Source organism: Poromitra crassiceps, assembly GCF_964638095.1.
Source record: "Poromitra crassiceps genome assembly, chromosome: 17".
Taxonomy (NCBI): Eukaryota; Metazoa; Chordata; class Actinopteri; order Beryciformes; family Melamphaidae; genus Poromitra; species Poromitra crassiceps.
Genome location: NC_139635.1, coordinates 21,358,653 through 21,374,248, shown reverse-complemented (window position 1 = coordinate 21,374,248; position 15,596 = coordinate 21,358,653).

Sequence of the window (15,596 nt, the reverse complement as noted above, 5' to 3'; positions counted from 1 at the left end):
ACGAACCATATGACCATTATGAAACCTTTTGAAAGCATGTCATTAGAATATACTCTGAATTATATTTTGAATGCTGCCCAGTGTTTTTAGGGAGTCGAAATATCTTGGATCCAAACCTGGATTTGCCCAATTGCAGTAACATTTATTTGGATTATGTTTTATGAAATGTGCTGGAAATCTGTGCTGTATATCTTAAGAGCTACTACTCTTTTCTGTCTGTGTTATAAATGTATATTTGATCAAATGTCAAATACACACACTTAGGAAGAAATCTTGAAGTTTGAACAGTGGTTTGGTTAAAGTTAAAGGATGGCTTTACCGGTAATCAACCCACATGGTATCATATATAATCTTGGTAATAAAGCACATGGGCAGTGTTTACCTTCTCAAGAACAAGCAAGGACACACCAACCACCTTCACCTTCTGCAAGTTTGTCTTGTCATTTAAGTAAGACTAAGTCTATCTTCATACAACTGGTCCCAGGACTGCACCAGTTTCCTCTATATTGGTAGCATCCACTTTTTCATTATTGAATAGGTATACGTCCACTCCCTCTCTGTGACAAGCTGTCACTGTGTAAACAATGAACAAATAAGGTTTCCAGGAACTAGGGTTTGGAAAACTGATATGGAGGGCGAAACTGTAAATGCATGCTTTCATTGTGACCATGGCTAATGCAAACATGTATCTTGTCTGAAATAATGTATACAAAGAAAGTGAGAGGGGGGGGGGGGATTTTATTGTATATTTATTTTAAATGTACTGTAGTTCCAATGTTGAAACTACTTTAGCTATGTTGTTTGATCATTTTGTACACTGAAATAAGAATAAATGTATTACAGTGTGTGAAAATTAATATAGAATTTAAATGTAAATTAGTTAATTGACAATTAAATTGTTTCTCACTTGTGTGGACTTGCGTTTGTTCAAGTCTCCTTTTTGACCAAAACCTTTACCACAGACTGAGCAATTCAATTTTGTATCTCTTGTGTGGACTATGATGTGTCTCTTCAAGTCTCCTTTACCCCCAAAACCTTTACCACAGACTGAACAAATAAACAAAACCTTTATCACAGACTGAGCAAATAAATTGTTTCTCACCTGTGTGGACTAGCATGTGTGTCTTCAAGTCTCCTTTGTGACCAAAACCTTTACCACAGACAGCAATTTAATTGGGTATCTCCTGTGTGGATTACCATGTGTGTCTTAAAGTGTCCTTTATGACCAAAACCTTTACCAGAAACTGAGCAATTCAATTGTTGCTCACCTGTGTGGACTATCATGTAGTTTTCAACTCTCCTTTTTTACCAAAACCTTTACCACAGACTGAGCAAATAAATTGTTTCTCACCTGTGTGGACTAGCATGTGTGTCTTCAAGTGTCCTTTTTGACCAAAACCTTTACCACAGACTGAACAATTAAATTGTTTCTCACCTGTGTGGACTTGCGTTTGTTCAAGTCTCCTTTATGGCCAAAAACCTTTACCACAGACTGAGCAATTCAATTGTTTCTCACCTGTGTGGCATATCATGTGTTTATTCAAGTATAATAATACATAATATATAAGAATAATGTGATAAGTTTCAATAGAATATTATTGTATGACACAAATATAAGTGAATTTGGTCTATCAGTATCACTATTTTTCACTAGGTGTAGTACTATGATTGTAACGCTAGATGGAGCCATTGAGCTATGTGAATTTGAATCAAAAGCTTGAGGGACAATGTCATGTAGAGAGAGCGAGTCGGGGGTGTAAATTGATATAGGAGGGCTGCATGCAGAGAGGGAAGAGGAGAAAAGAGAGAGAATTTGAAGACATAGTGTTTCACTATGTAATTCATGTTATATCTCTCCATGTGCCATCAGTAGCTAGTGCCTGGCTGTATGTCCAGTGTCAGTATATGAGCAAGGCACTTGAACTTCCACAACTGCTGCAGTGGAGCTGCTCAGTGGTCACCAGGAGAAGACGTCGGTCAGCTCCCAGTGTGTATGAGTGTGTGAAAGTAAGCATGGAAAGCAGGGTGTTGCCGCTGGGAAAAGAGATAGAGAATATCTGCCAACTTGTCATGGATAAATAAAGTTTAAACAATTTGCTTCTCTTTGTATAACTTCCTTTGCAAATGGGTGGCGACGGCAATGCCTCAACTAAATTAAAGTTGTTTTTTCCTTACAGCCGTGGCAGAAAACACTTGACCGTTGTATCTTTTGTACATTTGGACACGGTCAAATGTAAAAATATTGAATTGAACCAACAGCCTCAATCTAAAATTAAATATCGACCTTTAAAAACAATATCAACTCCAGACAGCCGACTTCTATAGGAAGAGCAGCCTTTAGGTCCTTTCATACTCGGCTGAGATCTTTCCCATTGTCTCCTCAACACTCATATACTTTACATTGATTGTGGAGGCTTGTATTAGAGAGCAGCTGAATGAGTGCCAGAGATGTGCACAGAGAAGACTTGATTGGCCGAGTGGTGATCTGAGCAGCACCATGTGGGCTGTGACTACCATCTATTCATCTGGCTGCCTGGCTTTCTCTCTGGCTGATTAATCGTCTGTCTGTCTGTCTGTCTGTCTGTCTGTCTGTCTGTCTCTCTCTCATGTCTGTCTGTCTGTCTCTCATGTCTGTCTTACTCTCATGTCTGTCTCTCATGTCTGTCTGTCTGTCTCTCATGTCTGTCTGTCTGTCCCTCATGTCTGTCCGTCCGTCCGTCCCTCCGTACGTTCATCTGTCTGTCTGCATACAATTCAGACAGGTATACATTGTTCTGCATTGCTGCATCCCTGCCCAGTTTTTGACTAACCTCATGATAGGATGAGAGAGGCTATTTTAGCATTTAACACATTTTCAAATAAGCTGCAAGCAAAGCAGCAATCGAGGGATCCAACACCACTATGGTAATTTGTCCAAAAAATTTAAACTGAAGACTTTACGCTTATAGTTACCACAATATTATTACAAACTTAATGGTGTGAGGCAATAGAAAGGATCAGTTAAGATTTGAAGGGTTAGAGTTTTGTTTTTAATTCATCCATACTAATGTGGTAATTTAGAGGGCCAATGGTTGGCTTTTTCTCCGAAGTCTTCCTGGTGGTCTTCTTGTCTCAGTGCTCAAGACATAAGCTCTCTGTGTCAGATTGTATTGTACTGTACTGTACTGTACTGTACTGTACCCCTCCGCCCTCTGACAATCTCTTGACAGTCTTTGGTTTTTGCATAGTTTTGTTTTCTCTTTTGTTGCAGTAGTTTATGTTTTGGACAACCTTAAATGCCTCCTTTAGTCTGATGGCAGGGAAGCTCAAACACCTAGTAATGATGTATTCATGCATTCTGCTTTTGGTGAGAGGTGTTTGTTTTAGTCTCTCCGTCGCTCTGACTGAACAGTGCTTAATGGATGTGATGTTTGTCATTTTGAGACAGGCTAATTAGGCTGTGGACTGATAATTAACTAATTAAGTATAAAGCTTTATTTATATAGCACCTTTCAAAACACACTATTACAAATTGCTTCTCATAGCAGAGGGTACAAACACAATGAAAAGCAAGTCATGGTTTATGTGGGTTCAGACTCAATAGGAAATGCCCCCCACACAATCCACCTGTGGGTGCCTCCCCTTAAAAGAACAGTTGACCCGAAGATGAAAATGTTGTCATCATCTACGACCTCATGCCAGTTGAAACACAGGTGAAGTTAGCTCCTCCCCCTCATGCCAGTTGAAACACAGGTGAAGTTAGCTCCTCCCTCTCATGCCAGTTGAAACACAGGTGAAGTTAGCTCCTCCATCTCATGCCAGTTGAAACACAGGTGAAGTTAGCTCCTCCCTCTCATGCCAGTTGAAACACAGGTGGAGCTAGCTCCTCCCTCTCATGCCAGTTGAAACACAGGTGAAGTTAGCTCCTCCCTCGCATGCCAGTTGAAACACAGGTGCAGTTAGCTCCTCCCTCTCATGCCAGTTGAAACACAGGTGCAGTTAGCTCCTCCCTCTCATACCAGTTGAAACACAGGTGGAGTTAGCTCCTCCCTCCCATGCCAGTTGAAACACAGGTGCAGTTAGCTCCTCCCTCTCATGCCAGTTGAAACACAGGTGGAGTTAGCTCCTCCCTCTCATGCCAGTTGAAACACAGGTGGAGTTAGCTCCTCCCTCTCATGCCAGTGGAAACACAGGTCGAGTTAGCTCCTCCCCCTCATGCCAGTTGAAACACAGGTGGAGTTTGTCCATATAACACACAGGGAGGATCGCCTGTACTGAACTCACCTGTGTTTCAACTGGCGTGAGGGTGAGTAGATGATGACTGAATCTTCATTTTTGGGTCAACTGTTCCTTTAAGCAGTTGAGGGATTATCCAGTGGTCAGTTCAGAATCAGAATCAGAATCAGAAAGACTTTAATGATCCCCGGGGGGAAATTGGGACAAGTTACAGTAGCTCGCTCACAGAACACACATAGCATAAAATAGACAGTAGTAAATGCAATATTAAGCAAATAAGCAGAAAAACACAACATAGCATAGAATAACTAGTAAATGCGATAGAAGCAAAAAATAAGTAGAATGTCAAGTAGCAAAATACAAATACGTAGAGTAAGTATACATTCCGTGTCAATTATCATTATTGCACCCTGGCCTTATATTAAGTCGGCTTGCCCTATACGTTACACGTGGCTCAGCCATGCACAGTTAACCTATCGGCTGGCTCAGTCTCAGGGAGACTGAGCGTCTCCGAGGTGCTCTTTTAAGAGAGGCATTAAATAGACCAATGGCCACAGGCAGGAATGATTTCCTGTGCCTCTCCGTATTGCATCTAGGTGGAATCAGTTGCTATACAGAACTGACACAGGTCAGTCATCCAGTCATCCACTTTGCTTTTGAGGCACTCTTTAGCCTGCATATACGCATATGAGTTCACACAGATCAAGTCATCGAGTGGCTAAGTGGGCAAAGGCTTGGGTCTGACTCTGCTGTTTGCTCTCACTGAGCGCTGCCATAGGTCAGATGGCGGTCACCAGCAAACTGAATGGACACCGCAATTTCCAGCGTTCTAACACAGTGTAGCCTATAGTTACCATGCTACCATGCTTTTCAAGAGCCAAGTTCAGGTCAGGCAATCAAAGTGAGACACTTCAGTCCTCTATAGAGGGCTTTCAGGTGGCAACACCAGAGATTTTCAATATCACTAGAGATACGGCACCGCAGGCTCCGCTAATTGTACCAAGTGGTATTAACAAGTCTCCTAAAATGGTCACGTGGTCACCTCTCCCCTGAAGTGTTCCGAGAGAGAGCCTGGTGACTGGTGGCTGACCTAGCAAGCTAACTTGAACTAGAGATTGTGAGTTCCCAAACCCCACACATAAACACAACGCTGCCCCTTGTTAGCTCAAAAGAGCTGTAACTATTAGATTAAGAAAATATTTTTTCCAACCACAGATTTAGCCACTACATCGACACACTTCACATGTAGCTTTAGCTAATCGTTCCCTGCTAACGTGAGCTCCTGTTGCCAATCTCTCTCACAAGGGTGTGTTGCTGAGACTGAGACCGGTCTTGAACAAATTTAATTTTCTCCTGATCTGTCTGTCTGAAAAATGCCATTTTAGTGTCAGAATGTTCAGAAGATATGTGACTTCTGAAAATAAATCGAATATTGACTTTGATGACTATGGGGGTGAAAGAATCTGTCATAATCTGAGATCACGTTCACTCCTCCCATTGTCTCCAATAGACTCAGACCTGCTGAAAGTCTCCTAAGTGGGCGTGGCCATGGAAAACCATGGGCAAAAGTGACACAAATACAGGAAGTGACTTGAAGTTGGGGTGTCTTGCTTTGATATCCCGTCGTCTTTGGTAACACACAGTCTGGCGGCCATATTGGAGGTCTCAGCTGTTGGGTGACAGTGGTAGTTTTGCTGATGCATTTCAAAAATGTACAATTCTCAACAGAATTCAATGGGCATGGTTAATTTCTGTGCTGTTTTTGACTGGGAATTAATCATTTCACCGCTGATAAATCTGATTAAGTTTGTGTTTTATGTCAACATTGGTTACTTTTTAAAATTAGCTTGCTGGCTAGCTAGCTTAAAAAGAAGGGGGGGGGGGGACTTCAGGATAACTGAGCTGACTCTTAAGCTAGAACTCAGTAGAGAACTAAAGACAAGATACAGTAGATGTAATATGTAGAGATAATAGCTTTGAACAGCTACTTGGTATAATAAAAAATTTGGTAGGCTTGAAGATTTTTAATAGCTACCCATAAAGAAACCATGTATATAAAAATGAACAATCGGTTACTAATACATCCATTTATTTAAATTAGGAAATCATGTCAGACACAAACTGATATGCCTTTGCATGAGTTTCTCTTCTGATGATCATTTGCTATCAGAGGTGAGCAGGGTTGTGAAATGTCTTATTCATGATGAAGTACTGCAAATTTTACTGAAGAGAGTATGTGTCTAGAACAGCTGTTCCCAACCTCTTCTTGAAAATAAAATAAAAAAAGTTCACAGCCCACAACTGACCATAAAGTGAGGAAGCAAAATAATGTGTTCTCGGATCAACTTTTATTTTATTTTAATGATAAAAGGAGCTGTCCATCAGCACCACACATAAATCATAAACTGAAAGCGATGGGCTGTCGAGGCTAATTGGGTTGCCACAGTTATTGAAAGTGCTTGAAAGTGCTTCAATTTAAAATAAAAAAGAATCAAGTACTTGCATTTATAAAGTGTTCAAATTTAGCCTACTGGAAATCTCTGAGTTTGAGCCTTGTGCGCTCTGTCATCTGAAAATTGCTGGGCCAAGTTTGATACGCACTCTTCTTATCTAGGCTACACTATCACTCGCGCTGGCTGGGGCATGGCTGGTCAAGATTGCTTTGAGTTTATGTTCAGTGTTAATGATTTAGTCCGATGTGTAAGCATGACTGAAACACAGAGGACGCAGATATAGAAGACTTAGACATAGAGGACCTTATCTTTATCTTTATCTTTATTGTTTATTGAAGCAGGGACAGCACACAATAAATATATTGCACCAGAGATAGCTAATTTGCATCTGTAGTCCCTGGGCACACAGACTGGTATGTGAACATCTCAGACTGAGTAGCAACCCTGGAAAAATGATTGCAAATTAAATAATGATATCATTCAACAATGGAGAAATGCATTCTCATAATACTACTACTACTACTAATAATAATAATAAATAATTACATTTTTACCCTCAAAGATTCTAATGTTTTGCAAATGATTTGGCGGCCCACTTGCAATACTTTCGCGGCCCACAGGTTGGGAATGGCTGGTCTAGAAAGAGAAGTCAACTCAAGAGAAGTCTGCCACTAGTCTGTCTCCACTGAATCAGATTCAACCACTAGGTGGCAACATATGACCATCACTGTTTCTGCAAAAAAACATTGGCCATTCCTTTGTAGCCTATTCATTCACAGCTGGACACACACACACACACACACATGCGCACACACACACACACACACACACACACACACACACACACACTATGGGGCCCTATCAAAGTCAATATCAACGACACATGCGCAGTAACGTGTGTGTGCCTGTGTGATTAACATAGTAAATGACGTGCGCAAACTACATCACGCGTGACAAGATGCGTACTGTAGCTACTTACAGCGTGTACACGTGTGGCACTGTTGGATACATTTTGTTATGCGTTCACACACACACATGAGCCCTTTTCCCACATGCGCTTTGTACCGCAAAATGACCGGTACGTGGTCTAATGCCTGCATGTGAGAAAGGCGCCGTGCCGGTATAAGCGCGACCCCGTCGTCCCCGACATTTCACCAGTTTCGACCCAGTCAGAAGACCGGTATGCTCTTAAGGAGACGCAAGTGGAAACGGTTCCAGTCATTTTCCGCGACAGCGGTCCTTCAATCATGGGCGAGGAGTAGCCTACACACGTTGCTTAATGTTCCAGCGGGCATAATCTAATCATTCGCGCACATTAAAGCAAACTGGCGAAATGATCTTGTGATAGCCTAATAAGAGCAGTATGTCAGCTTGCTGATTTCCGAAGGCAACCCCGGACACATCAAACAAAGCCAGTCTGTAAAAAGTGCTTCAACGCAACGCAGGTGAACGGATAAACATCGAACCAGCAACTATTTCTCTCAGACACGGATCCCAACTTCTTCAAAGTGCATCAACTAACCATTCGCGCACATCAAAGCAAACTACTTCCACGGATTTCGCTTGTGCATTTGCTGTGTCATTCGCTGTGTCTGTCCGTGGCTGCTGCTCTCGAGCAGAGAGGGGAGGGGGAAATCGGCTGTGTTGATTACGCTGGCGGCTTGACGCTGCTCTTAAGTCAAACGAGTGTGATTTATTGTGTGACAACTGACAAGCGAACTTATTTCGAGTTTTGCCGACCCCCCAAATAAGCTCCCCCCTCCCCCCGCCCCCCCAACATACAGGAAAATTCGCTGATAGATTCCCACATGCGCGAGCCGAAGTGTGAAGGGAAATGTCCGATATTGACTTACAGGTAATTTTCCGGTACGCATGTGGGAAAAGGGCTATGCGTTCGCATTCTTGATACTACGCCACTGGAAGTGTATCTGCATCGCGCACAACAGTCCGCGTGACCACTTGAAGTGCAACTAACTGATTGGTTCTCTGAAAAGGGGGGGATGTCAACTCTGAAAGGGAAAGCATAAATGAATGATTTAGGTGCTCTTCCTGATTGAAACTGTTAATACTTCAAAGCAGCTGAGAGTATAACCCCATTAAGGCTGAACTTATTAGACAATGGATTTTGTACCATTGGGCACGGTAAATAACATACTAAACATCTGGGAAAATCTGATGTCCGGAAAGGGGTCATTTTTTCAAGATGGCATCCAAGATGGCTGCCGAGAGCTATATCTCAATTACTACTCAAACTACAGTAGAAAGGTGGCTTAGGTGTCTAACCCTATAGGTTTTAGGGCTCAAGGAATACAATTGAATGAGTGAAATTACCATCAGTTAATTATTTATTGACGGTCACATATTGACCCGTCTATATGAGGGGGTACCTCCTGCCCAATGGATCCACAAAGCCAAGCTGGAGTCCCTGGAGTTCACCATGTTGCTAGATGCAAATTTCTATGTTGCACTGATGGTAGAGGGAGAATGCTGTAGCTGTACTGGATGTTTACCCATTGATTGAAAAGGCCCTGCTACATACGTCAATACGTCAGCTTGGTGTGCTAAAGAGGTTTTGGCATGTTCCCTTGGCTTGACCTCTCGACCTTCGGAAGTCTCAGCCTTTGTCATTTGTGATCATTTACACTTACAGTACCGTGATGACCTCTGACCTCTCAGGCTTCTGAAGTCTCCGCCTTTGTTCCTTTGTGACCATTTACAGAACCGCGATGCATCCAGAATGTGTCACGCTCCTGCCACCTTTCACAAGCTTGTTAACCTGCTACTTGGTGATGTAACGAATAAGAGGGTTTTTAAACGCTTAGCGAACGCTTCTGACCCTATGAGTTTGGTCAACGTACAGTTCTCTACCATGGCAAGATGGGCAAGGTCAAGTGCGATTTCTGCAATAACTGCTTTTCAGTTCCTACGACAACACGTGAGCCTTGTAGGTGCCTGTATCTCAATATATTATGACAATTTCTGCAAAGAAGTCTCTCTCATCACTGTTCCAACCCCCAAGTCCCTCCAAGCCATTCATCTGGTCCAGTGAACGCCAACATGCTTTTAAGACATAAAAGCTAAGTTATGTGCTGCCTCTAATATTATTGCCTTCCAGACAGGGCTTTATGTTTATATATATATATAATTATAATTCGCCTCAAAGCTAATATTGAAGACATGACATCATCACTGATGACATCACAGTGACATCTTTACTGAACTATAGCCGTGTGTGTGTGAGTGAATTTATGACATCACTGATGATGTCATCACTGGGACAGACAGAGAAACAGACAGAGCTTGAGCTCCTTATACTGATGATGATGATGATATCTGACAAAACTCTTCTCACACTGAGTTAAGTCTAATCAAATGGAGTTACATGATCTATGATGATCTATTTGTTTCCATGATTTGTTGACATCCTTGCCTTTGGAAATGACACCAATGGAGGGTGTTTGGATAGTCGCCATGACAACCAGGGCCAGGTCACACTGTATGGTCCATGAGGGTCCATTACTGCCCCCCCCCCCCCCACACACACACACACACACACACACACACACACTTCTATGACATCCTTTTTATAACACACACACACACACACACTTCTATGACATCCTTTTTATAACACGCACGCACACACACACACACACACACACACACACACTTCTATGACATCCTTTTTATAACACACACACACACACTTCCTCTGACGTTCATTTTATAATACAGCTTTAAAGAGCTGATATCTAAAAGCTGCTTAGCTAATTAAATATGCCAGCACTAAATGTGTGTTTTATGTGTGTATGTAGGTGAACTAATTAAATGTGCTCAAATCAGGTGTGTGCGCATGTGTGCGCGCGCACGTGTGTGTGTGTGTGTGTGTGTGTGTGCATGTGTGTGTGCGTGTACTGTATGTAATGTGTGTACTTTTTTAATTAAGTCAGTTGACACCCCCGGGACAGCGTTATTACAGAGGTGACGCAGACCTCCCGGACAGAGACTATAAACGCACACACCGTTTTAATTTACCCTGTCATGCCAGCGGTATGTGTCATTTACCTTGCCACGCAGACTGTCTAGTGTGTGTGTGTGTCTGTGTGTGTGTGTGTGTGTGTGTGTATGTGTGTGTGTGTGTGCGTGTGTGTGTTTGCACGTGCGTGTTTTGGGGGTGGGGGGTTGATAATGGCTTCAGGTGTCACACCATATCGGTCCGTCTTTTTATTAGACCCTGACTGCAACGAGTAATTAACTTCCCGCCGAGAACATGTTTGTTCCTCCGCTGAAGTCGTAAAGAGAGATATTAGCAGGCGACGGGTCAGACTTTACTTTTCCATGCCGGAGGCGAGGGAGACGTGTGTGTGTGCGTGTGCGTGTGTGTGTGTGTGTGTGTGTGTGTGTGTGTGTGTGTATGTGCATGCATGCGTGCGTGTGCGTCTGTATGCTTGCGTTCTTGCGTGGCGCTAGCCTTGACGCGAGACTCGGCTGGTTTCTCATTCTCAGTCTCGGCGTAGCACCCCATATGGTGTTGCAGGCTCCATTCAAAATAGCCCTGCTTGTTCATCTCAGTGACGTATCCAGGCCGTTTTGAGTGAGGTGGCCCAGGTGGTGGGCCACAGACCCAAGCAAGGGTGACACTGAGTGCGGCATTTAGGAAGGATGTAGACTTGGTTTTCCCTCACCAAGATTTTGCCTAAATTTGGAGCATTATTTACCCCCCTTCCCAATCAGCTAGCATGACATGGTTGGTAGCAATGGGTGCCGTAGGTCTTCTAGTTTCATATGATATCAGTATCTTCACTGTAGCTTTAAAAATGAGCCCGCTGCATGTCGGCCACAGATGCCAGCACCCTCAGGATTTTGGGGTGGCTAATGAGTTTTCAGGGGTGGCACTCACTCCCTAGAAATGCCCCTGGTTCATACATGTCACAATCACAATAAAAGAGTACCCGTCTTAAACACAGGGTTGTCCGTTGAGTTGGGCTACTCGTGCTGTTTGGTTTCCAATTCCGAGCCGTTTTTGTCCTGCCAGAGCCTCGCCTCGGCCTGGCTCTTCCACTGGAAATGGCCGTTGTTTAAATGGCCCCATCTCTACTGTGTCTACGGGTGGAACCACGTTTACACATCCGGAAGAAGAGGAAATACAGGCTCTGGCATGATTACAACTCGGCTCGGTATTGGAAACTACGCAATATTTAAGAGCACAACTCACCTTACACAACCTTGTGTGTAAGGCGAGTACTGTTTTATTGTGATTGCTGCAACGCCATATTGGGGTGCTCATTTGAGACTATGAACGAGTGAAATACAGAATAGTTGAATTCTGAGGTTAGTACGGCACAACGAGCAGTACACGGCATAACGAGCAGTAGTTGATTTCGACACACATCTCAAGGGGGGCGGTGGGGTCTTAAGGAGACAAACAATGTTATATTTGAATTTGCTTCTTTTTGGGTATGTCCTTTTGGGTTGTGTTTTGGTGTAGGAGTCACCTGTGGACAGGTGTTGAAAATTAGCGTTCCGCTATAAACACTTAACACTGTGTATCTGGTTACTGTGCATACATGTACAGTATGTTACATCTCCACTGCTCTGTGACGTCCATATCAAATCAACTTCACCTAACCTAACCTCTAGTGGCAAAGCCACTGTGGAGGGTGTGTGTGTGTGTGTGTGTGTGTGTGTGTGTGTGTGTGTGCGTGTGTGCGTGTGTTTGTTATCCACTTCCTTTACCAATATAGATTACCGCCCAAAGCAGTAAATGATGAGCCTCTGCACAAAACTCAGCACAGCCAGTAAACGCTTTTGTGCTCTGAAGGCCCAATTATACGCTACGTTAAAGACGGAGACAGACACAGCCTTCTGTCCGTACTCTGTGTTCATTTTGTGCGTTTTCTGTCCGTCATCCGAAAGCTTACGGATACGCATGAAACGCAGCAAAACCACACACACACTCATGCATTTGACTCTCTACTGCCCACTGGTGGATGTATTCCTAAACATGATACCAACGTGAAAGATGCATGGAAGTATGTGGGCAGTGACAATAATAACGTTTGAAACGGACGCATCTACATGTATTTACGTATGAAAATCGAGTATAAATGAGCCACAAGTCCTCAGTCAAATTTGATTTGTCTTATGAATGACACACAAAGGGTTTCTCCTCTTTGACGGTTACAACCTCCCACTTCAAAATCAAGATTCAACTAGTTAATAGTTCATCTTCGTTTTGTTGCTTGAGGATGATGTATTTTTAATTATATAATTTAGGTGTTAAAATGTCTGTTTAATCTGTGTTTCTCTTTCACCCCCCTTCAAACCACGTCGGCTGAATTATAGAAAATAATCATGATGACTCCAGATGTCTGACACCTGTAGTTTCCTTCTGTTTGAAGAAGTCCCACAGAACTACCTGCCCACCAGCCCATTCATAACCACCACAATTACATCATCAAGGTGTCATAGGTGCTGGTTTTCCTGAGCCATCAACCAATAAAAACACACAATAATAAATGGCTCACACATTTATGATAAATAAATGGCTCACACATTTCTTGATCAAATTATATTGTTGTGCCATAAAGAGGGATGGGGGGGGGGGATGGCACTGTTACAAAGCAGATGGTTTTTGACTTTTTTTTTTTTTTCAAATGGGGTGATGGCATCCCTCCTCCAATCGACTGCTGGACAGGAAGATGACATGTGACTGTTGGCCTTCATTTCCAAGTCATTTAAGACTATTGGGGACATTGTGAATTGGGGATTAAGGGGATAATTTGCATTATTTGATGCAGGGTTGGATTGTCTGCTGTGTGTGTCTGTGTGTGTGTGTGTGTGTGTGTGTGTGTGTGTGTGTGTGTGTGTGTGTGTGTCTGTGTGTGTGTGTCTGCTGTGTGTGTCTGTGTGTGTGCGGTAGATGGCGGTCAGCACGCCCACAGTTTGGAGAGGTAGAGAGCACCAGTGTTACTTTCAAAATGTAATATACTACATATTACTAGTTACTTTCATGTGTAAGTAATGTTACTTTACAATATCACCGTCTGTGTAGAGTAACTCGTTACTTATTACACTACTTTTGCATTACTTTCACCAAAATAACTGTAGTAGCAGAATGACATCGCCGCCCGGCCCGGAACCATCCCGAAAAATAATTTCAACCGTCTTGAAGTCAGTGTAAACGTGTAAACTGTCCACAATTCGAAATGTTATCCTTTTCCTTTGTTATTGTCATAGTAGTTATTTGCATAAAAACACACAATTTGATTAGGAAATGATTGTATATTGATTTAAATATGCTTTGATTAAAAAAAATTAACTCAATTTGTAACTTGTGTTCTTGACAAAGTAACTGGTATAATATTACTGGAATCCTAGAAGTTATATTACTGAGTTATTGCTAAAAGTAATATATTACGTAATATGTTACTTTTGTAATGAGTTACCCCCAACACTGAGCACAGAAGAAGCAATGTACTGCTGTGAGACGGGCCAGCAGCAAAACGATAAGCCACCTAAAAGAAGAGCCAGCTAAACAAAACAATATCTCTTTAGCTATATTAATATTTTCAGTGATTTACTGTACCTTGCTGTAAAAACAGACCATCCCCGTGGCATTACATCTTCTCAACTGTAAAACTTACATATCATAATGCCACGCCCTGTATTTCTCTGCAACAGCACTTTCTGACCCAAACAATGATTTGCGTAGTAATACTTCTACGGTTGAGAACATGTGCGTGTGTGTGTGTGTGTGTGTGTGTGTGTGTGTCATGAAAGGCAGCATCGAGTTTCTCATCATTTACATCATTTACACCATTTTAACTTTCAACATGTCCACTATCAGAGAGGACTATCTATCTACTGTATCTGGAGAGTGGCTGTGGCTAGAGCGGGTCGTCCACTAATCGCTTTGGATAAAAGAGGTTGTGGGTTCGATCCTTGCGCTTGTTGTCGATACGTTTCTACGTGGGGTTTAGGTACGCACATGTGTGATTGTATCAACACATCCTCATACCGAAACGACAGAATAAGTCAATATCCAATGACTCCCCCCGAACGACCTACATGAGCGTGCGGTTGATAAGCCCTGTGTCGGTTAATTTGAAAACATCACGTGGCTATGTTTAAACGTTGCTTATGTTTAGGCAGCTAATACAATTTCGTTTAGCCAACTGAAAAAACTTGGTTTAAGGTGAGGCAACTAAAACAAAGTTGGTTAAGGTTTGCGTTATGGTTTGGGTTATGTTTCAAAATGAAACATTTTTGGAGACGAACCGGGGCTTTCGCAACGGAGCAGTTACTGGTCCACCAATCCCACCCCTTCACCCGTACGTGTCGTTAAAGACCGCCGGAGGTCGCCGCTACTTCCTGGTTACAGCTCCCGACTCTGGCGCATGCACTGCACCCATGCACCTACTCACACGACCGCAAGAGGGCACATTCGTAAACATCGGTTGTTTTAACCACCTTGAAAATCGACCAATGTCGTCGTTTTCCTCATGAGGACAGCCTGAATTGTATATGATGTGTTTGTGTACACTAGAAAGAGAAAGTGTGCGTGTGTCCTCCTGAGGCGTATGCTCTAACAATTAGCCTTGCCATCTGTGTGTCAGAGGGTGGCAGCCCTTTGTCACGTCCCTGCCTCGCCTCGCCTCGACTCCACTCAACTCCAAACCGCAAAGTCTTCTCACAACACTCAACGACACTCAGAATCGCACGACTGAAGAGACTCAGATGGAAGTCACCTGAGAGGTCACAAAGTCAAAAAGAAAAAGTTTGGGACAATTGAGTTCCTTTTCACAGACGAAAGTGCTACCTGGGGAGCGCGCAGAACCAGGTTGTCCTAAAACGGTTCTGATGTGTGAAGAGCGCTGAAAGATCACAAAATAAGTCTTCCAACATGACTAAGTGCTGACGAATCAA